Source organism: Rhyacophila brunnea, unplaced genomic scaffold, assembly GCF_057557595.1.
Source record: "Rhyacophila brunnea isolate RB1 unplaced genomic scaffold, BYU_Rbru_1.0 scaffold_6, whole genome shotgun sequence".
In the NCBI taxonomy this organism is placed as follows: domain Eukaryota; kingdom Metazoa; phylum Arthropoda; class Insecta; order Trichoptera; family Rhyacophilidae; genus Rhyacophila; species Rhyacophila brunnea.
In genome coordinates this window covers 8583029-8603151 of record NW_028233276.1, presented here as the reverse complement: position 1 = coordinate 8603151, position 20123 = coordinate 8583029, and the positions used below count along the sequence as shown (strand labels likewise).

Here is a 20123-nt window from a genome sequence, read left to right as displayed (position 1 = left end):
TTGCTTCATTAAACAAGTAGCATTAACGAGGATAATAATATGTTTGAGTCAAAACAACAGTTAACCGTTTTTATTACTTTTATTTTGAAGTCACCTTTCTACTTAGTTCAATTATTATATTATTGTAATTGTAATTATATTATAAATGAAAAAAATGAGATACATGGAAACGTTACCATGAATTAATATAACTCAGCATTAACCATATAGACTGAAAATTTAGAGCGTATTAAAAGACATTTTACATTTTAAATGAGGAGGTTTTGTCATATTTTAAATGAAAAAAATTTACTGCATCCTTGCACTAATGAGATACGTTGCCTTAAGAGGAAATCTTTTATCACCTGTCCCGGACTTATATATAATACGGAGGGTTATATGAATATTATGACAAAATAAAATGAGTTTTTATATTTTATTATTAAACCACATATTTTTAACACTATATTAAAACACAATATTATATTGCATTATACAATTAACTGTATAATGACGATACTGAGATTTTAATAACTGACTGTAATAATATCTTCTATCGTTACAAAAGATTACTTTAAATTTGTTCTCGTTGAGAGGTTGAAATAAATATTTTCTCTTATTCTGTCATCTGACATCTGTCATATTTTTTGTGTACTGTTATTAATATCTTACATGGCAACAAGTGGCGCTGTATATAATGATTTTGTTAAATATTTCAAAAAATAATTAGAGAGATATTATATACCACACTAGATACCAATATTTTTTTTACAAAAATTCTACCTCAAGACTGCACGTTATGGATGACCTTGAATTGATAAGAAGCGCAATCTAAAATAATTCCAGAGAGCATAAGAGAATAGTCAGGTTAAAAACGATACAATATAACAACGAATATCTTGGAAAGCGTTTATTTATAATGAAAAAGATCAAACGAGCTATAAGGAACGCCATGATATATTGTGAAATGTCAAGTTTTCGATGATGATGAGAGAAAATATAGATAATAATTAATAGGTTTAGGTAAACGATAAAGTTTAATTACTTGCCATTTCTTGGTTCAAAATATTAATAAAAATCCTTAGCAATACTGTATCTATTGAAAAGTAATCGAATATTACTAAAAAAATTAAAAAGAAAAGATAATTAATAATAAAATTATTTGTACAAAGTTCATAAATAATTTTCAAAATCATGTTTTTTTCAGTAACGCCTACACTAATATGGGTTATATAAGTAACCCTGTAATTTAAACATAGAACATAATAATATCTCAGGAGCAGATATACAAGAATAAGTGACACCATGCACTCAAGTGTACTTTGACTGAGTTTACAGAGATTTTTTAAATGAAAAGTGCTCACGTGAGAGAGGAACACGGTGAGCTAATAAAAAGAAAAACAAATTGATCAGTTGTGGGGCTCATCGAGCCGTTCAACCTGGTTGCCATGAAAGCTGAATATCGTTGCGTTAAAACAAATGCGGTATTTTACTGCGGGCGTGAAGATCTCTTCACATAGTTTTTTTATTGTTTTAGCATTGTTTTTTTGTGCTATATATTTATTAATTAGAATCCACATTGACGGCAAAAAATAATAATATATTATGTATCAATTAATGCGAGCTGTAAATTTCAGGTATATCGTCCAAAAACAGCCAAAGCATTATGGAGTTAAAGTTGATGATAACCAGAAAAATGATAACTAGACTGACCATCAAAATTTTCAGTTCTTAGTTGATTACGGCAGTTTTGCTACCAAACTCTTTCAGTATAGCCTAATAAAATCTAATAATTTGTGCTTATGTAGCAAATCGAAGGATGCTAATTACGTAATTTACGAGTACCTATATATCGGTTGATAATAATTGAAATCTACTCTGGGTTCTAGCCTTCAACTGGGTTATCAGCAATAATACTTGTGAACTGGCTTCGAGATTTTTGACGATATGTGATGATAGAGAAGGTTCCTTATCATTTCAGCTTGTAGCAAAGTACTTATAAAAATATTAGGCAAATTACGAATCCTACACACTATATTGCACGTTATTCACAATCAGTATCTTAGAATTATCTCTTATTAGTTATAAAAGAAAAAAAATGTGTACATTAAATAAAAGATATCTTATTAAAATTATTTAAAACATGATTTGATTTTACTTGCCACGAGATCTTAACAGTTAGTATCTGTAGCTGTAGAATAATAGCATATATCTATTATTTATAAAAATATCAAATTACTTTTCAGTAACATATTCCCAGCGAATCCATTTCCAGTAAACAACTCAGCTAGACCAGCAAGTCGATTGGTGAAATTAGAGACGGTGTATTATTACATCATATCACAGCACATTATACCATTACGGTGTATTAGCTGAATAATCATTTTTCATAGTATTTTCTTACAACTGTAATAACAAATAATATTTCATTTCGCCACTCAATTTAAAACGCTGACTCTATATTTAGTTAAATATGATTATGTAACAGAATTAAATGTTAATGTACTACCTTTTATTTTATAAATAACGAAGAACAATTTATCTCAATGTCACTCGAATCAGAGTACTTAGCTAGTAACTATCATGTATAATATACTATTGTACCGATACGCTGCTAATAAATCTCACCCTGCTACATCGTAGACGTCGTCATTATCATCATCCTCAATCTACACATCGAACACCACACTAGAGTGACCTCAACGATTCAACAAGTTACGTTTTCTGTCATAATAATAATAATATATGGTTGGGTTTTTGATTTTTTTTTTTTAAATTTAACTTTTTATATACTATTATTAAAGTTTGTAATATTGAAACGTTCCGTAAAGTTAACTTCAACTTTAAAATAGTAAAGTTAGAAACAGATGTTATGTAGTGATAATATTATTCATTGTGTCATGTTTCGCACAGAAACGATATTATTCCTTATTCATTTTGATTCATAGAAATATGAATTCAACACACAAAATGATAACTTCCATTAATATTGCTATCTTAGAGAAATATTATTATTCAAGGACAGTCGTCAATAAGGACAAGGTAAGCATTCAATTACGAGTAACCGAATATATAATTGAATTTTCGTAAATGTCTCTCACTTACAATATCTCAATAGAATTAGTTACTAAATTCTCATTTTAATATATTATTAGAGATAGGAGGTTCTGAGTTATATGTTATTTGAAATAAAACGTCACCTAGTCATTTGCATGTTTAGAATTTGTCTTTGTTGAAAATACTCAGTGACTTTTAATAATATAATTAAATTTAATATTCAGTAATGTTATTCTAACGCACGTCTTAAGTAAAATTTGCAATACTGCATACATTAATACCTAAAAAACTTCTCGCCAGATTTTTGATCTTTTATTAATTAGCGTTCACAGTTTCCGGCGCTGCTAGTCTTTTGTGTAGGATAGTGATCCGTAAAGAATGTCGACATAATATTGCATATGTCATCATCATCATCAGCCTGAATCTATCCACTGCTGGATGAAGGCCTCTTCAAGTTGCTTCCACTTCTCTCGGTCCTGTGCATTGCGTTGCCACGTACTTCCGCAGAACTTTATCATTTCATCGATCCAGCGGCCTCTAGGTCTACCTTGTGGACGTTTTGTACTTCTTGGATACCACTGGATGACTAGATTTGTCCAACGATTGTCTCTTCTTCGAGCTATGTGTCCAGCCCATTTCCATTTAAGGCTTTTAATAAACTCTATTACATCGCAAACCCTTGTCTGCTTCCTTATCCACTCATTCCTCTTTTTGTCCTTTCGCGTTATGCCCAGCATGCACCTCTCCATACCACGTTGTGCTACTCTAAGTTTCTGGATTTCTCTTTTACTTAGGGTCCATGTTTCACACGCATATGTCATCACGGGAAGCACACACTGGTTGAACACTTTGCGCTTTAGGCACAGTGGAAGGTCACTTTTGAAGACATTATTCAGGCGGCCAAAAGCACTCCAGCCTAGCTTTACTCTGCGAACAATTTCATCAAATATACATCCATCTATAGATACTTGTTGTCCCAGATAGATGTAGCTTTTCACCTGTTCGAGCTGAGTGCCATTGATGAGGATCTCTTTTTGGCCTGCAAAGCAGTTGAACATGACTTTCGTCTTTGTTACATTTATTTTCAAACCTACTTTGTTGCTTACTTCAGCGAGTTCCTGCATTCTGCTTTGGAGGTCTTCTGAGTCTTGCGAGAAAATTACTATGTCATCGGCAAAGCGCAGATGACTCAGGTATTCTCCATTTATGGGGATCCCTTTGTCATTCCAGTCAAGTTGCCTGAATAAGTCTTCAAGGGTAGCTGTAAATAGTTTAGGTGAGATTGTATCACCTTGTCGGACTCCTTTGCTGATAGGAAATCTGCGCGATGGTTTATGGAGAATTACAGATGCTGTTGCGCTACTGTATATATTATTGAAAATATTTATATAGCGTCCAGGGATTCCTTGTTTTCTGAGTGCGTCGAGTATTGAACATTTCTTTATCGAATCAAACGCCTTCTCATAGTCTATAAAACCCATGCATAGTGGCAGTTTGTATTCCTGGTACCGCTCTATGATTTCTCTGACGACTTGGATATGGTCCATAGTGCTGTATCCTCCTCTAAATCCGGCTTGTTCTCTCGGTTGGTTCTCGTCTAGTACATTTTGCAGACGGTTTGAGAGAATTTTTGTGAACGTCTTGTAGAGAATAGGGAGTAGACTTATTGGACGATAATTTGCTAGGTCTTCTCTGTCACCTTTTTTGTGAAGAATGACAATGCTGGCTTGCATATGTATATTGAGAAAAATTAGTACTCCTTTACGAATTTCCAGTATGTTTATTGAATTAGTGGTAAAACACAAGTCTGCTGGACACTGTAGTCTATCAAGAAGTGAGTCTGTATTCCGCATTATATATAGCAAAATCTGCATTCCGGCTATTCCGATTTTTTACTTAGATAATTTAGATATTGCAATCCGTATATTATAATATTTGGTTTGATTTTGAATATTTTATTACATAGGTCACTTGGGTCTGGGCTACTATTCTTATTAGCAAGTCTTGCGTTGATGGTATCGAGTTAAAAAAAAAAATTATAATAATAATTACAATATAAAAAGAACTTTTTATATACAACGTTTTTAAATTTTCTGTTCAATTATTATGCTCAATATGCTCAAATTTGTACTTGATATGAAGTAAATAAAAAACAAACATAGAATACTGAAATATCATTTTGATTTACATAGTAACGCACGTATATATTAATAATTTAGATGCTAGGACCACCCACTTAGCAACCAATAATAGTGGATTGGATTACGGATTTCTTCCGAAATAACTTTTTATACAAAACAGAATTAACCGAAAATGAATTCAATTATACTTAAAGATGGCTAAAAGTATTAAAAAAATGCATTGGCATCGTGTTCTGATAAATTCTAAAAGTTTCAAATGTCTAGCTAGTCGGAAAGTTAGTAAAAAATCGATTGCAAGATTTATACTAGATAAATAAGAATACGAGCTAATAAAAACGTTGTATTACATTATATTACAATAAAATTTTAATACGCTGATATTATAGTCGTTGTTGATTTTTTATCAATTACACGAGACTCTAGTTAAAAACGCTGAACAACTAATCAATGCACTTTTTAATTTATTTTTGTTGAATAAATATAGGTATAATATATTTTTAAATATTCTACTCTAATATATTTTTATTTCCTTACTAACATTTTCATACGATTATATATTTTATACAATGTATTTGAAAGCATACGTGTTTCTAGTTCTTATTACTTATATACTTATACTCTTAGAGCAGACTGTGATTGAACGAAAGGCGTAATGGTTCATTTGAGTTTTTAAATATATATTTGATTTATGCGGATCACGCGTTAGTAAAGAAGTAACACCTGATTCTCATAGATATAGTTAACATATTTTTAATGAAATAATCAAAATCACTGAAGCCAATGACATCTACGGGTGTTCCCATTAGAATACACAGCATTGGAAGAAAGTAAACCTTAGAATACTGAAAAGTCAGCTTAAAATTTTCACATACCCGTGGAACCAATCCACGGCTTTGTAGATGGCAGCTCCACCAACTTTGCTACCACTAGTGCAATATTTTAAATAAATATTGAAAATGTGTTACATCATATTTTCAGAGTTTCTGTTTGAATATTTAAACCTTATTATAAATGTAAATATCATAATATTATTTAACAGATGGAAACAATGATATTGAAACTGAGGTTCTCTGTCTAGTGCTAAGTAAGCCTAAGGTTGGAGAAACTAAAAGCTTTCATAAACTCTACATAATATTAATACGTTTCTACAGACGAAGGTCATGTTATTAATTGAATATGTAACACGAAATGCAATCAACAAAGTACAACACTAAACCCACACTTGTTGCCTAGTGCAGCCAACCGGCCGTAATGCATTTTAAATTGGAAAGTGCAATCGTTGGTGAATACAGTGGTTTGAAATGGCTTTAATAATTGTAGTTTCCTTCAATGCTTTGTTAATTTTTTTCATCATCATAAATAAATAATAATTATTATTTCTGATTTACGAAAACATTTAAGTTATTATTGATACTGTAAAGTATTGATAAAAAAGCTTGATGAAAATGACAATTCCTAAGTATTTATTTGGTAAATTACGAGTATCAAAATTTATTATGTCCATATTATGTAAGATAATATGAAATATTTTGTAATGCAAATCAATGATTAACCTTGTTACACATTCATAAAAATGGAATACCTATATAAGTATCTCTTATTTGAATAGAAAAGTCAACATATAAGTATGCTCAAAATAATCTCACAAATAATTGTCGACATCTTAAAATTTACATACTTATCCTTATGTAACAAACATGTAATGTTATGTAGGCTGCCATATAATATTATAAGTGAAATATAAGAAAAATATTTGCATATTTCTGTAGACAGTTCAAAACACGTGTTGAATTTAATAAAATTATCATCATCAGTCTGGATAAACCCATTGCTGAATGAAGACTTCTGTAAGCAGATACAATTCATAATATCTGTAAATAACTTTGTCGATGAAATAACTTTAAGGTTTCAGACTGCTTATACCGTTGAGTAGGTACCATTGAATGACGAGATTTTTCCATCGATTGTCTCTACTTCAATATAAATAATATAATATCATACCCATTATTATGTTATGTTTTTAATAAACTCTATTACATCGTAAATATTTGTTTATTCAACAATTTATTATGTGTTTTTTATCCTTACGCATTATGTATGTACACGAACACTAGTTTTTGGATGATTCTTTTAATGTGGGCCCATTTCTTGCATGTATCTCATATTTTTATTTATTTATAATATGACCAATTTTAAATAATTTTTTTTCGGTTAGGTACATGTTTAAACACGCGCGTTACTATGATCTTACTCCCTACTTTATTTATCGTTTGTCAATTTATGGCTACGGACGTATGGTGTAGCTTAGCTACTGGGAACTGCCAATAGAAATGGCGTATTTCAAAAAATACGACCTTTTTCTTAGGTCAATAATTATTATAAATCAAACATTATTCGTATAATATGTATCACTATAGCTTATAATCAATATCTTTAGAATTGCCTTCAAATGTGTTAATCGTGCCTATTTTTGAATAATAAAATGCCTAATTCTTCTCAAATTTGGGATCAAAAAGATTATAAAATATAACTTTTTATCGTAAATATGTCACTATATAATGTTAAGATTAATTTTACTAATGGTTTTGTAAATGCATTTAAAAATTAACAAACCTAAAAAATCTTAACACCACTGCACATAGTAGTACTGAAATATGACTATATTCTAAAACATTTGGGCGAAAGGTTTAAAAGAATACTATTTTATGTAATAAAAATACTTTATGCAGACATCAAATAACATGTTTAAAATAAATATAAAGGATAATAAGGCTTCAAAATTATATAAATAGATTATCTACTTAATCAAGATAATAATAATACATTTATTCACAGTTCAACTATATTAAAAAATAAAATTCAACTATAAAACAAAATGTTCTATTTATTCAAATACACTAAAAACTAAAATAAAAAGTTCAATTCGAATCCTACGAAAATAGTAAATAAAAACTTGATAATATACAATTTAACTTAATTTTTTGCGAGAAGAATTCATACCTTATTCAATACGTGACCATTTATTAAAGTAAATATTATTATATAGTCACTTATCAGTCAATAAAATTATTATAAAATTGACAACAATAAATTATTTCTATATAAAAATAAGTATTCCAACATTTAAATAATTAATATTAACATTTAATTCGGTTTCTATTGTTTAATATTTAAGCTTATAATTTTTATGCAAATCAGTTGGAAATTATACAGAATAAGGACGCAAAGTTTTTTCATACAAGAAGGTCTTAATAACACTTAAGGTAAGTACTGAACCCAATTAGTTTGGTGTTATAATTTCAATAAAAAATAAGTGTACTTATTATTTTATACAAAATTTTCACTTGAAGTATTCTGACCTCTTTGTTTGTGATTTGTGTATAGAATGGTAGATTCCAGAGGTTAAGGTCATACGTAGAGTCAAGTTTAAAAAATAAAAAAAGATGTTTCTTCACAAAGATAATATTATGTAGATAGATACCTACTATGTTTAGAAAAATATTAAACACCAATTTAGAAAATAAATACTTTAGGGCTAGCTGTAAATTTATTTTGAAATCAAAATATAGATAATTTTATTTTAACATTATATTTATAAAATATATTAAAGCTAACGATTCTATATGTACAAGTAATAATATAATAAAATGAATAAGAGCTTTTATGAAGTCAAATGTATAAAAATCTTGTTAGCGCTTTCATATCAAAGTATTTTAGTTGAAAATTTAGGCTTAATACCATTAAAAATTGTAAAAAATAGTAAATATAATGTAACTGTCTGTATTGTATAAAGAGTTGCGCCTGGACTTGAGACAATAATTTAGATTTTAGGTAGGAGGAAAATATTAAGAGGGAGGTATTATTAATAATACCATAATTGGTCTAACCATTACTATATTCTATAATATTTTGAGGCAGTTTATTCCGTTATTTTGATATTATCACAAAAACCGCCAAGGATATTATTTAGGAATACTTTATAATTGCAAACATAGGTATTGTTAGTAAATAATTTAAAAAACGAATAGCAAAATAAAATATTTTAACCTCATTAAAATAAATTAATATAAATTTATATTGAAAGTTAGTCGTAAATTATAAAAAATGGCGGCAAATGAATATCAACGACGTAGCAATCAATATCCGGCTTAATTTTATTTATCTTACAGAGGAAGTTGGATTTCATATTTAATACATACATAATTTGAAAAAACTTACGATAACCAGCAACTTCGAACTTTAACTCCCCAGGATTCGCACCCATGTGCTCTAACAACTAAGCTATACGTATCCTATATAATTGCAACGACGTTAACTAGGTAGAGTAATCTTTTCGTATTTTTTTCCTCAAAAAAATTTGTAGTGGTTATTACATTTCTCATATTATCTATGCCAACAAAAAATGTTTTTTTATAAAATTTGTTTAATAAAAAGAATAGTTTATTGAATACACATACGTTGGAAAAGTATTTACAAAATCAAAATTTAGAAAAATATAAAAAAAAATAGAAATGTAAGTTACGGACATTGAAACAACAGCCGTATATTTTTCTGACTATTTCCTTTGCCATTTTTTACCCATCGATGATTCAGCTTGTGTGTGAGCTAAAATATCAATGGCTGTGTTTTCTTTGTTTATTATTTACTTGAAAAATATTTTAAATATAAACAACAAATAACTTTTTTTACTTGTAAAAGACGCGTTTCTTTGTGCTTCAAAAACATTATAAATAACTTATATAGTTTCCGATAAACTATTGTATATATTTATCTCTTTTCTAAAACATTTTGCGCGATTTTCGTAAAATTTTCTTCTGGGCTGTGGGAAGATAGTAAATTATACCACGTACGAACATGCAAACCTTTTACTTTCCAACCTGAACCCCTAGGTGGGGAATAAACTGCCTGTCCCTGCGGCCAGCGATAAGCGGGTAATATGGGAACGTGGGCTCAAAGTGTTAAACACTACTTGTATTACGAAACGTAGAGTCAAATGATCGGATTGGGAAATTCTACAATACATAATACCTACCTCCGTAATCTATACTTGAGATAACTACATAATAGTTTATTTAAATAATTTCCCAATTATTAAATAAATACATAATAATATTAACAGACTAATTCGAGGATTATTTTAAATGATAAACTAAAATATTTAAGTGTAAATAATATTAACTTACTATTAAAAAAAAAAATCGACAATTAATAAAATACAATACGCGACTTACCAATTCATAGTACGTAATTGATTTTTTGCAGTTGATTTGATTTTATCTATTTGGTCTAGTTGACTTTTAACTTACCTGAAAAAAGAGAAAAAAATATGTTAGTTAAACAGTAAAAAATACATAGATAAAGAAAACAATAAAGATAGCCTATCAACTAAAAATGGTCTTATTCTCAATTTTATAATTATTGCATTTACAATAATACTCTTCGATTGTAATAAATTAAACATGTGTTCAATAATATACAGAATGTTACATTCTCAAAAATTGTAAATTATTCGTTGAATAAAAGAATTGGATTATGTAATAAGTTAGCTTACGTGATCATGCAATATTGATTTCTTCTAAGTTGTAAAATGATATTACGTCTCCTTAATTACATATAGATTTTTCTACAAATTTAGTTTTATTACAAAATATACCATAAATTCTTTATTTTGACCATGAATGTCAGGAACGTTTTAAAATCATTTTGGTTGCGTTTTTCATATTGGACTTGTTTTTTCGATTTTTCTCAAATAACTTTCCATACAAAAGAGAATTAACTGAAAATGAATTCAATTCTGCTTAAAGATGGCTAAAAGTATTAAAAGAATGCATTGGCATCGTGTTCTGATATATATTCTAAAAGCTTAAAATGTCTAGCTAGTCGGGAAGTTAGTTAAAAATCGATTGCAAGAATTGTACTGGACAAACAAGAATACGAGCTAATAAAAACGTTGTAATAAACAGATCACTTACAAAATCAAGGCTTTAGTATTGGAATGAGAATTTGTTCTAAATTCAAACACCATTATCTTAGAACTAGGTATTTTGAGCTGTTTCCCTATATAACTAAGGTATCAAATTATTGTAATCGTAACTTAATGACGTAATCAAAGGACACACAGCTGTCGCACTTCTAGACGTTATTAAGTTAACATTAATTGTGATGCAACTATTAGTTGGGTATCGCAATCAAACATTACCAATTATTATAAATACAATATGCATTATTTAATCAATTAAACAAATAATAAACTATGCTTTTCTAACAATGCTTATCAAAAAAGGACATGAAATTAATTAAAGCATCAAGTGTGATTTGACCATGAGAAAATTGATTTTTATGGAAATGTCTTATCCGACGAAACCCGTATAGATATATTAAAAAAGGGGAATATATTATATTCGCACAATTACTGGACTTGTGAAATTTTTGAATCAGTCTGTATGTTTGGAATTACTCACGCCCGCTGTCTTGAGTTAACTGCCTGTTATTTAATCACGGTCGACTGATGACCCTAGTAGTAGATGTAACTAGTGGTCGCCTAAACTTGCGATAATAACTGGGGATTTAGGTAGGAGGAATGAAAGCGACCATAAAGTGGCCCAACCATATGTACAATTTAGCGTTATTTTTCATACCAGACCACATGTTGCATCAATCACCCAAAGAAAATCAATTGACCTGAACTGAGAAACTTTACACCACCCCCCATATTCCCCAAAATTGGTACTTAGTGATAACCATTTACTCCGAGCTCTGCAAAATTTTCTTAATGAAAAAAAATAGTTCAACAGAACAGATCAAACATCCATTGATGATTTTTTTGCCCTAAAATCCAATATCCTATCAAGAAATATAATTGATAACTCATTCGACGCGGATGACACGGCTGCCGTGGACCGATCGGAAGTGGTCGATCGATCTAATTAGCATGTTATTTAAATACGGTAATTAAAAAGTAATTAAAAGGTCCGCAGCGATTGTACACAAAATTGTCACAATAATAATTACAATACTTATTATATATATATTATTGATTTTGTTTCAATGTCTGGGACGTTCGTCATCTTGGATTGAAGACACAGGGCGTTTGCCACGGCTTTAATCAAAACACACTACAAGCGATGATTATAAAGTATAATAATTAGGAATATAATTATTTCAAGTAGTGATTTAATTTTTTCATTCAGAATCCCATGGGGTAACATAATTTTCCCGATAATTAATAATTTGAACAACCATTGCATCGATGACTATTAATAGCATTTGTAAGCTATTAAGCTTGATAAAATCTAATTGGTATGATCCATGCAGGATTGTGGAACAGAGTAAAAGTATAATACATAAAGAATAATATTCTTATATAATAAATATATTATATTCATTTAAAAGAAAGAAACCTCTGCAACCCAAATTTAAATTTACAATTAATTCTTCTTACTTTCAGTAAATTTAAAAGAAGTGCGTTTCCGTAAATAAAATATATTATTTTATTCGCAATGTCTGCAATTCTTGTTCACAACGTTATAATCTGTACAAGTCTAATATAATTAAAAAGTTAAAACCTATTATGTACAAAATACTAGTGCCTTCATTTTACTCGAGTCCGCCTAATTATCTCACTTCCGATTCTAGCTCGGTAATTATTCCTCGTTTTTATTATGATAAAGTTAGTTGTTCAACTGTTGTCAGATGACATTGCCCCGTTTTATTGAACAATTAAACGCTAAAATGGCAATTACAAAAACATAGTTTAATTAAATTGTCAGTTTATAGATCAATTCGTAAGTTAAATACTTAACGATATACGTATTGCCACTTTAATTTAATGTTTTTTTATAATTAAAATATTTTTGTGAATTATACTGATATGTAACGCAAAACCGTCACGAAAAACAACGACGGAAATTTATGACTTTTAAAACGAGATTCATGATACGCTTATGTGCAAGTAAACTTACATTATTCCAAGTGAAATATTGTTTTTTGTTAACTATTGAGTTTTGTCTACTCAATTATGGTGTGAAATCATCCGCACAACGATCAAAAGAAAATGTGTAAATGCATTTCTTAAGAATAAAAAAGTGGACAGCAGCGTATTCTCAGACCGAAATACATCGGTTAGTTGAACATTGTATAAAAACTATTGAAAGTTGTATCAAAAATTGTTTTTAAACATTTTTTTCCAAACATTCACTATCTGATACAAATAATAATTTATTTTTGTTTTCCAACGCGGACAACGTATCCCGTTGTACATATTACACAAATTTAATGTTCTTGGTATGGACTAAGCTTCAGAATAGGAAACAATAAAAATACTTATATCGCGCGTGCAACGAATAATTTAAAATTGAAATTTTGTAGGTTTGAAGGTTCAAATTTTATTTAATAACTTTAGAATAATTTCAATAGATTCACTGCTTTTTTATCTATTACCTCAAAACGTCACAGTTACCAACCACTCAACAGAAAGACACAATGCAAGATTTTAATATGAGAATCAGTTTCCAGGTGGTTGGTTGAACCGGCACAATAAGATCGTTTATTTAGTGAATATTACACGTTTACTAAGTCGACGTTTGTATTTATCACTGATTATCAGTACCACATAATAGTATGTAATTAATAATTAAAAGGAAACTCATTACTACCCAATGTTCAAAAATATCCAACACTTAGTGGTTGGGCCAATTGTAGTCGCATTCATCTTTTCTTCCCACCTATCTCAAATCCTCAATTATTGTCACAAGACCAGACAAGTCAGCAGTTATGGGTCAACAGTCGTCAATGGCAAGTTAAGTTTAGTAACATCAAGACAGCGGGCGCACCTAGGCTTATTAAACGTAAACCGTCGTTAACCAGAGAGTGACTCTGATAAAACGAATATGTTCGACCTTCGTTGCGCTAAATCTGATATGGTTTGAGCGAACGTCACGTCTATCATCCATCCTAAACTTGTCATCATCATCATTCATCATTCATCACAAAACCAAGTGAAACCGTAAGAGTGACATTCCAAACCATCCGTTAACCAGTGCGTGAACGCGTGAACACCGAAACAGTTCCAGCGCGCGCCAGCCCTCTCAATTCAAATTACAGTCCACTGCTAAAAGCGTAACCATTTAGAAATTTCTAATACCTATGCATCTATTCTATAGACAAGACTGCTGTCGGCCTCTACGGTAGTTAAATAAGGAAGCAAACAAAATCCGAGTCATTCGATTCTCAATAAAATTAAAATTCAATTTCCACTTGTATTATAAGCATGTTTGGCAGAAAGTAATAATTAAAAAAAATACATATTTTCAACCCCTTGAGATTAAAAACGCTTAGAGAATGGAGAACATCTTCATTTAAAACAGTGCCGGAATTTGTCAACTGACTAAGATCAAATCCGGCGAATTGGTATTGAAATTTAAGAGTGCAGCTGCTATCTTAAGTATATTAGATGTTTAAGAGGATTTTTCATTTTTTTAAAACCATGTCCGATCCTAATAAGATAATATTATGAGCTTTCATGGGGTGGAGGTTTATGTAAACAGATTTTTGGCTTTACGAGAAATGGATGTAAGCCACTTGCTCAACTTAAGTCCATAATCTGACTCAAACACAAATTGAAAAATAATATGTATATTTTTTCCAGATACAACATTCAAACCTGCAACCTACAACGTTATATGCGCACGCTTAAGTAACTTAGTCTCGTGAGCGTTAAAGGGTGGTTGGGGTCAAGAGGATTAGGGGACGTATTATATTTATTTAGGCATATTAAGACTGTTTGAGACTCGGGTTCTGTAATACCCCTTCGAAACAATCCGTAGTCATATTATATAATATCTATATTCTCCTGAACACATTTAATTTTAGTGTCAAATCGATTGCCACCAGACTAACATCCATTACAATTATTATTCAACAACTGAAAGAATATACCTAAAGTACAAGGTGACCCGCCGCGCAAGTGTTCCTAAATCAACCACAATAAATATAACAAGTGTGCGAGTAAGTGATCTGGATTCTAGAAGTACTTTAAGTGTTCAGGATCCATCATCAACAGGTTAGTGCCTGGAATCCATACCATTCCAATCCAATCCATTCATCTATCAATTTTACTCCACCCTAACTTAACATATTCACATACAGTCTATTTAAATATTATCACTAGGAGTTTTATTTTCATTCATTACATTAGTGTCGACTAAATTTTCATAGCAACAGGTTGTTGCATAATATATTAATTATTCAATTCTACAAATATCAAAAATGAATTGTATAATATAAATCATTAGTGAAGTTAATTATTTTAGTAAAAAAAATCATACTGTTCATACTAACGGAAAACGTATTTTATAAAATATGAATTTTCCTCACCTGCGTTTGTTCGTAAAGTTTCAAAGTGTAGATATAAAAAAATATCGACCAAAGTAAAAAGTTAAATCAGAAAGCGCTATCTTCATAATAGAAATAATTCAGAAAGGTGGCTTGGCTGTAGTTGTAGTTAAGTAGTGAATCTTCAAGCTTCTTGAGGTTATATGTATTCTGAAAAGGAGGCTGTTGTATTATAATGAGGCTGCTCAAAGCGGTTGGCTGATTTAATTAAGTTCTTGGTAGAAAAATAAAAAAAAAACGAAATTGAGCGGTTGGTGTGTTGTATGTTTTTTCAGCTTGTGGGGAATTTATTTATTCTCTTGGGGGTCTTTGAAAACGTTTCAAATCTGGAATATGGTAGTTTTATTAGGGTTTTTGCTGCTTGGTAATTAATATTTTTATAAATTTGTAAGATAATAATAATTATATTAAGTATTTAAGAGTGATACATTCTCTTTAAGTCACATACATTAAAACGCAAAAAAAGTCTTTCGGAATTTTAAAATATTCTCTCGGAAGTTATGGATTATTATAAAGCACACTACATGGGTTGGTAGCTTAAATAGCTAGAAGATTTTACTTAATTTTACTGGTATACCTAGTCTACACTAAAATACATCGATTCCGTGAATAAATGAACATTGCATACAAATTATTCAAAAGGTATATCAAAGATATATTATTTATACATTTTAACCTACTTCCAAAATTCTTCTTTATAACTCTCTTCGAACGATCTGTTTGTTATATTTTTTATTGTGTTTCTTGACTTAATAAGTAGGTGATAAGGTTTTTACCTATCTACTTTATTGTATTAATTTATTATGGATATTAAGTTAGAATAAAATTAATAGTATTTGTTGTCAGTATGTATTTACCATTGGTGACTGCGCATAGTACCTGTACATGGCAAAATGAAAAACTTTGGTCGCAAAAACGACTCAAATGGAATAGTACACAATCTAAATCTATTAGAATAGTAAAGTTGTTGGTATCATATTATAAAAAAGATAGATATTCATACTGAATGGTCGGTATGTACATTTGTTCTCAGTTAATACTAACCGTTATAAATATTAATGATATTTGTTTCAATATTGATAAGCTTATTATAGGATATACTTACATAGGATATATATAATCTAATATTTAGAATAATACGTTTTTTTGTGATGATAATATTTTCCATACAGCCACAATAAAAAAGTAGATGTACTCAACCATTTGTTCCTTAACCCAAGTTACCCTATGGTTATTTAACTACCCTTAAACGTAAACAAAAAGAGGTCGTCAAACTTTTGCAGTCTCGTTAGGAAAGGGTGAAATGCCTTCAGGCGTAGCATTTAACCTTTTCACACATGGGAAACTCACCTACGCAAAACTTTATCATACAGTGATATCGACATGTCTTTATTATTGCAAATGATCAAACACAAAGTCTTTGCATAATACTTAGAGGGTATATACATATTATATCGATAATCTTATATGACTTATGAATGGAAATATCATCCTTAAATAATCTATCTTAAGGCGAAATCTTCAATGAGCCTTTTTTAAAGAGGCACCTAGCGGGAAAATATGAAGCTTGCAGTTTGAGACATTTTTTTGATAATTTACAATTTCAACTGTATTAATGAATAAATATGTATCAGAAAATATTAAAAAGAAAAATATTTTTTATTTTAAGTCAAAGATAAACTTACGATTGTAAAAAATGTAATAAAATGTGAATTTGTTGAATCGTGCCGCACCCTATTATTACATATATTTTATGATCATATTTATTATTAAAATTTAGTTTATTAAGTTTTCTAAGCATCACCCAAGAGATTTTTGACTAATTCATCGTTTTATTATTTTTTATATCTATTTTAAAAAACATCGATTTTTATAAAAAATATAAATATGTATAACTTGAAATCGTTTTTCACTATAAATGTCTATATCACAAATATAAATGTGTATATCACGAAAAATAATTACAAAAAAATAAATTCATAATATTTTGTGTAACCACGTGTACGGTGCATGTATCTATTACACACTTTGTTTATATTTAAAAATATCATAGTAGATATTCAATACCAAAATTAATTAAGTATTATTTACACAGAATAATACTTTTTTTATATCATGTATCCAATTTTGCTTCGGGCTTAATCTTTCATTTTTTTATCAATGTTTTTGTTTACTCGTTTATATAATCCGAAAATAAATAAAAGTCTAAAACTAAGAAGGTTAGTTTTAACCAAGCATCTAAAATATTTTATGTTGTCAGTAATAATAATTATGCTCTAAACTAGAAGTAGAGATACAAATAAAAAAAATATATGAATACTATGACAAGTTAACCATAATTAATAAATTTATATATGTAGGTATATAGAAAAATGACGAGTCGTGTGAACGTCGCTGAATTTATAAATTTCATACATAAATATTTATCATAAATAAGTGGTTGGGTCAATTATGGTGGCCTTATGTTTATTTGACAGCCTGGCATACCAATTTTTATGAATAAAATTTAAAACTATCTAGAAGCTCGGAATAATAATGTATATGTATATGTATGCATGTTACTCCCTACTTCAATTATAGTTTGTCAATTTATGGCTACGGCCGTATGTTGTAGCTTAACCACTGGGGAATGACAAAAGAAATGGCGTATTTAAAAAAAACACTACCTTATTCTTAGGTCAATAATTATTATAACGCAATCATTATTCATAAGATGTTTATCACACTTGAATGGTCAAAAACATAGCTTATAATAAATATCTTTAGAATCATCTTAAAATGTGTAAATCTTGCCGATTTTTTGAATAATAAAATGCCTAATTCTTGTCAAATTTGGGATCACAAAGATTATCAATATAATTTTTTATCGTGAATATTTTACAAAAATTATCTCGTAATAAATTATACTAATGGTTTTATAAATGCGTTTAAAAATTAATAAATGTAAAAAATCTTAACACCACTGCACAGTTATGTACCGAAATATGACTATATTCTAAAACATTAGAGCGAGAGGTTTGAAAGAATACTATTTTATGTAACAAAAATACTTTATGCAGTCATAAAATGTTTAAAATAACTTTAAAGGATAATAAGGCTTCAAAATTATATACATATATTACCTACAACGTTTAAGGAGTGTCCAGGATCATGGTTTGAAAATACAATAAAAACTCCGAGCACGTGGGCCGTTAAACCAAAAATCAATATACTCTGATTTTTACGGATTATTATGTGACTATATTTTATATGTTCTCTTCTGTACCTATACATAATATTTACGTATTTACATAATATATTATAATTTAATTAGATTAATTTATTTTTTCTTAAGTTTTTCCTTAATTCTTCTATTTTTTTATCATTTAAAATAATGAATGTTCCGATCTGTGATTTCGGAAATCTGGCAACCCTGTTCCCACCTAACGTCAGTATCCTTACCAGACCAACTATTCACATGCGGTCGTTCTGCAACTGTGTGCCTGTAAACACCTATAACCTGTAAAACACTGCACTAGTTATGCCCATAAAGTGCCGCGCACAGGGTGACTCAGTAAACATTAACGAGCAAAAGTGGTAGTGCGAGTAAATGACAACCAGATCACGGAGTCAGCCTCATTAGCATTAAAGGTCAATGCCTGGTATCCTTGAAATTACCTACCCAGAATCCAAATCATTCCGTTATATTACAGTCCACTATAAAGCACTGCTAATAAGTAATGCAAAAACCAATTATTATTTGACTCAATGATCTTTATATTACTTACTTTTTAATTAATTTTGCTATTGAATTGTGTGTGCAAACCATATTAAATAAATTTTAAAATCATATTTAAATATTTGAAAATTAAAAGAAATGTTATTCTGAAAGTTTTCTAGAAATTTGTATATATTTGCAACGAAAACTAAATAATTATTTCACGTTTTCCTCGAAAATATTTCCAATTTATGCAGAACGGAAGCTTTGAATAAAATTTATTTAACACCTGACCTTTTCAAAGCTCAAAGTTTAATAAAATCCCCCCTTATTTTAATGATTTGAACTACTTCATTTCCTGCTACAACGAATACACTCATATTATATCTCTCTTATGTTGTATTCTACTATACTTAGAGTAAGAATAAATTATATCTGTTCAAATCAAGATATAAATGTTATGTACATATCATATGTTCAATAAACATAATACATTTGTACAGTGACGTCCCTAGACAAAATGCCGCCCCTAGGCAGCGTCAAAATGCCGCCCCATTTTTTTATCATCCTTTCATTACTCCAATATCTAAGAAATGTGTTGTATGAAGCATGGCCCCCTCATCCTGAAGCGGGCCCCATGTTAGGATCTTTGCCCCCCCCTACCTATCGCTAAGGCTAAAAGCAGTGTGACGCTCTATAGTAATGTTTTCCAAATGGTGTACGCGTTAAAATTGATGTGTATATTTAGTGTTTTTTTGTATATTTTAATACATACACTTGAATTGTGGAGTTTTTGAGTATCGCTACACAATTATAAATTGTATTGTGTAACCACATAATTTTAAATAATATCATTA

General features: G+C 29.5%; 1 protein-coding gene across 1 annotated transcript in view; it reads right to left on the bottom strand.

The window, feature by feature from the left end:
• The window catches only part of Syt7 (Synaptotagmin 7), a 767213-nt gene that overhangs the window by 283133 nt on the left and 463957 nt on the right, over window positions 1–20123 (bottom strand). The gene's annotated exons all lie outside the window — the stretch shown is intronic.